The 5,402-nt window shown below is 38.3% G+C and overlaps 1 long non-coding RNA gene across 1 annotated transcript; it reads right to left on the bottom strand.

Annotated features, from left to right (window-relative positions):
• Window positions 1-1,913: 1,913 nt before the first annotated feature.
• On the bottom strand, window positions 1,914-2,576 carry LOC133330575 (uncharacterized). The gene is made up of 2 exons (XR_009754354.1): window positions 2,196-2,576; window positions 1,914-2,143 (listed from the first exon to the last, which is right to left on the bottom strand). It is a non-coding gene; the product is annotated as an uncharacterized LOC133330575 (long non-coding RNA).
• Between the last annotated feature and the right edge of the window lie 2,826 nt (window positions 2,577-5,402).

Raw genomic sequence — 5,402 nt, 5'->3', positions numbered from 1 at the left:
TAGGTGGTTTACACTCTATACCGTCATCTATTATTGGTTCTGGGGTATCCTCTTCACCGCCAATATTTCATACTAGAATGTTTTCAAAATTTTCCTTCCAGATCCTCAGCACGCTGTCTGTATCTGTCACCAGGTTTCTTTCTTCATCTCTACAGGAGGATGTGCCTGCATCAAAGCCTTCAGTTTGGTGTTTTACTCGTTGGTAAAATTTCCGGACTTCATTCTGAACCCTGTACATTTGATTTGCTCACGCTTTCTTCTTTTTTATAAAAACACGTTTCTCCTCTCTCCCTTTCTCCCGATAGTTCTCTATCGCATTTCGTGTCGCTACTGTCCGCAGGGTTGCCCTATATGCTGCGTTTTTCATATCAGTAGCATTACGACACTCCTGATCGTACCATGGGTTTCTTGGTTGTGGTTTTTGGTACCCAAGTATTGCTTTTGCTGCAGTTTGTAGGGAGTGGGCAATTTTTTGTCATTGTGCTTCTATACCATTATCGCTCATTTACTGGAGTGAATCTGGAGACGAGGTCTTTTATTCTCGTGTGAAACATAAATCCGCAGTCAAATGCATCTCTCGTTTCATGGCAGCTATAATACAGTGCGTAATTTTCTCATTTACTTACGCCTGTCCCTCTCTATCGCATTTCCTGTAAGGCAATAATATCGGAGGGACCAAGAAAAGCCTAGACTTCGCCATGTTAAAGCCAATCACAGCCATTTTTTGGTATCTATCACCCCCATGGAAACATGCAGGGTGAGATGAAAAAAATGCAAACCAACTTAGACTGAAACCAGTGAGCGGAGCAGTATAGTCGGACGGGGCCGACCATACGATACCCTACACAACTACCACGGAACTCAAATTTTGTGCGGATGTTTATTCCGAGCCTGGGCAATATTTTGTGATATTTGCACCCTCTTGCCCGCTTAGAGGTAAACAGCACCTCTTCCTCACACTGACATATTTTCCGAATATTACGGGTATGCAGTACAGCTATTGTCCAGATTCCCTTCACCGTGGGTTGTGTTGTGATGTTCATTTGTGGTCTATAGATCGACTCGAAAATAGCACAAAAAATTAAGTTTTCGGTCCACTTCATTCCAAAATTATTATCTGATCATCACCGAAAAATATAGGCGTTGTCCTTGACCATACCTTGAACCTCATGGAACACTTCAAAGCGATCAGCGCTATAGTTCCGCTCTATAGAGTGATAATGGGTTACAATATAATATACGAATACGGAGATACCTGTAATACGAATACGGAGATATCACATCCGAGCACATACAACAATATAATTGGTCTTAATTTAAAGGTCAACCACTCCTCTTGGATATACTTTCAATTTCTCGGGTCTATATCCTTCAGTGGTAGATATATATGCTATAGAATACAAATTTTGTCATTTTTCACACAAAAGTCAGGGTCCATTTGACCCGCTATATATTGACCAATCTTTATCAATCATGCTTATTATTTGACCCGATCCCCTTCTCCATGCAAAATTTCACGAAGTTCAGGCCATTATTGCGGCCTATGGAGCGACCAGAAAAACCGACAAAAATTTAGTATTTGGTCCATCGTGAAGATTGGTCTATAACTGTGGCCTGTATCGTGTTTACAAATTATAATGGACAGACGGACGGACGGACACACATTTCTAGATCAACTCAGCTAGTCGAGATATGACGATCGGTATACTTAAAGGTGGGTCTAGGACCAATATTTCGCGGCGTTACAAACTTTTGGGGCTGCACAAAGCTAAAATACCCTGACAACATAGTTGTGTAGGGTATAAAGAGCTAAAGAGCATGGCCGAAAGTGGTGAACTGCCGAATTTGGTTTTCTTCGATGAGAAAACATTCGTTGTCCAGCAGTTTTTAAACAAACAAACAAAATGGTCGTGTTTACTTGCCAAAGACGTCAGCTGAAAATGTGAACCTTCGGTTGGCCACCAAAACTCAAGCGCCGGCCATGGTGATGATGTGGGCCGCCATAACAGCCGATGGTAACTCTTCGCTCGTATTAATCGAATATCATCAGAATCAGAATGCTGAATATTACCGCGAAAATATTCTGGTGGGTGTATTAAAGCCTTGGGCACGCAAACATTTTGGCCGCAGACCTTGGACATTCCTACAGGATCATCTTGAGTGCTATGGTGGATGCGCCATCCAAGAATGGTTACAAAATGAGGTTTCTCGCTTCATTTCCAGCGCACAATGGCCACCAACATCTCCTGATACCAATCCGTTGGACTATTGTGTCTGGAGTATTTTGGGAAAGCAAGGTTGGCCCTAAAAAATACCAAAGTTTCGATCACCTCAAGCAAGCGCTTCGCGGGAATGGGCCAAAATACCACAGAGCAACATTCGGGCAGCGTGTAACGGTTTCATTGGCCGTTTGAAGGCCATAAATCGTGCCAATGCTGACCAATTCGAACAAATCTTAACATATTCTAAAATTTGATGATATTTCCGATATTTTTTGCTTTCAGTCAATAAAAATAAAAAAAAGTGTAAAATTTATGGCGCTTGACTTTGTTGCAGTTTTTTTATCTCACCCTGTATGTTTTACAAAATCCAAACCATTCATACGCTCCTAAAGAATATTTTTATACCCACCACCATAGTGTGGACGGTATATTTATTTTGTCATTCCGTTTGTAACTCATCGAAATATTCATTTCCGACCCTATAAAGTATATATATTCATGATCAGGGTAAAATTCTAAGACGTTCTAGCCATGTCCGTCCGTCTGTCCGTCCGTCTGTCCGTCCGTCTGTTGTAATCACGCTATCTTCTGAAGGAATTGAGATAGGGTGCTGAAATTTTGCATAGGGTTGTCTTTTGTCAGCAGGCAGGTCAAGTTCGAAGATGGGATATATCGGTCCACGTTTAGGCATAGCTCCCATATAACAATACCCCCAATTTTCGCTATTTTGGGGTTCTTGGGCACGTTTTTTCAACCGAATACGCTGAAATTTGGTACATGGGGCTCTTATTGGGTACTAAATGTCCCTACAAAAAATTATAAATAAAGGTCCACTTTTTCTGGTAGCCCCCATATAACGGTATCTCCTAATTTTAAGTATTTTGGGGGTTTCGATCGTATTGTTCCACCGAATTGGCTGTAATTTAGTATTTAGAGTTCTTAATAGGTACCAAATCTCTCCACAAAATATTATGAACATAGGGCCATTTTTTCGGTTAGCCCCCATATACGGTTACCCCCCAATTTTCGGTATTTTGGGGTTCTTGAGCGCGTTTTTCAACCGAATACGCTGAAATTTGTTACATTGGGTTAATAATAGGTTCCAAATCTCCCCACAACATATTATGAATATAGGTCCGGATAGGATAAGGGTACCCCCAATGTTCGGTATTTTGGGGTTCTTGAGCGCGTTTTTCAACCGAATTTGCTGCAATCTGGTATTTTGTAGTCGTATATGGTAACAAATCTCCCTACCAAAAATTATTAATATTCGCCCCCTATTTGGGGTAGTCCCCATATAACCCCCATTTTTATATTAAAATAGTTATCTGATTTGTTCCGCGTTTTGAGTTTGGTTCTAAGACTCTTTTGTAATCATTTCACCTGTGGAGGATAGAGAGATAACAAAATTAGAACGTAAGGTTCGATAATGAACTATAGCCGCATTTAGACCTAGCCCCTGATTGGATTCCAGAAGGAGTGGAACCATATTCCCCATCTTCGAATTTGAACTAAGCTTGGAAGAAATAATAAGATGGGCAAAGTTCGGATGAAATCTAAATTTTCTGAAACGGATTTGGTCCAAAGAAACATGGGGTATAGAACCAATATTTCGATGAGGCACATTTTCACCGTGTAAAGTGTATACGCCCTCATTAGCCATAAGGCTGAGGGTATAATTATCCTTTAAAAATTTCTAAAATGTTCATTATGGTTTACATAATTCGTTTTCAGAAATGTTAGTATAGGTCCACTTTTTGGTATGTTCCCTATAATTTCATTTCTAGTACCTGTCAATATAACTTCGGGCGGGCCGAACTTAACGCTTTTTCACTTGTTATAATTGAAAACTTTTTAAAAACAATTTAAGGCCAATTAAATATACACAATGGTGGCGTATACTTTGTGACACCACTTATACGCCCTGTAGTACCTCTACATAATTTTTAAAGAAAATAGATTTATTTAGACCAGGGAAACTATTTTTCCCCCAAACTTCCTATTCTTGGGTTCTTAAAAATATATATTTAAATAGTTTTAGAATTTTTCCACTTTTAGATTTTATTGATATAAAATATTTTTTTTATTTCCCTCCATGAGAATATTTTCCTCGAACAAATAATCCATCCTGAAATCAAATAAAAAAATAAATCGATTTTTATTCTGAAATCAAAAAAGAAAGTCGTCCGGGAACGTCCTGCATACCAGGGATGCAGCCACCGTTGTCAGTATAAAGATGAAGCCCAGAAGACCTAGGAGAAATGAGACAGAACTCATTTTTGGGTGTATGCGAGAGTGAAGACGTTGTAGAGAAGTGGAAACGAAAATCAAGTCTCTTAAACACTCCAAAGATATTCAGGCTTTCGATGTTAGTTCACCAAATAGTAAATAATTAATTATGATAATATTTTCGATTTTATTTGGAATACGTAACAACAAAAATATTTTTTTGACTTTATTATTATGCCCAGTCATGTTCTAGGGAATATTTTTGCCAGAGAAATTAATGGCTGCTATAAAAACCTAAAACCTGTGTGTGATTCTTTACAAAAATAGTACATCATGACATTTCCACCAGTATTAGTCGTTGCTATGGCCTCAGTGCTGATGTCAGCTTCCGCAATTGCCGAACCGGTATGAATTTGATTATAAAAAATTGAAAAAAATATATTAAATAATAAAATTCTATATTCTGCAGATACAAATCTACTGTGGCAGATGAGGAGAACAAGGTGGCGGTGGTAACTAACAGATGAGGAGGAGATATCAGAAAGGAAAAACAAAAAAATATATTTTTTATTATTTTTATTAAAATTAAAATATAAAAAAATTTAAAATTAGGGCTGTGGTGGTCACTGAAAAATATATTATTTTAAATCCAAGGCTTGTTTAGATCCCTCCAATTTTTTTTTTAATACACGCCTTGCAGTGGCCCTTATTAAATTAATGTTAGTCATACGCCAACTTATCTCTCAACATTATTTAAGTAATAAAGTCGGACGGGGGGTATCATATGATACCCTTCACCACTTTGGATATATTCAACAGCTGAATCCTAACAGACGTCACATTTTTAAAGGAGCAGTAAACATGTCATTCTGCAACCGATACTAAATTTTTCATTTGGTCAGATATAGGATCTATATATAAATCTGAACCGATTTTCAGGAAACTTAACAC

The sequence above is a fragment of the Musca vetustissima genome, unplaced genomic scaffold (genome assembly GCF_032173495.1).
Source record: "Musca vetustissima isolate MV318-11 ecotype Yass unplaced genomic scaffold, APGP_CSIRO_Mvet_v1 utg153654, whole genome shotgun sequence".
NCBI lineage: Eukaryota > Metazoa > Arthropoda > Insecta > Diptera > Muscidae > Musca > Musca vetustissima.
Note: the sequence above shows the minus strand (reverse complement) of the source record. Positions and strands in the feature narration are given on the sequence as shown.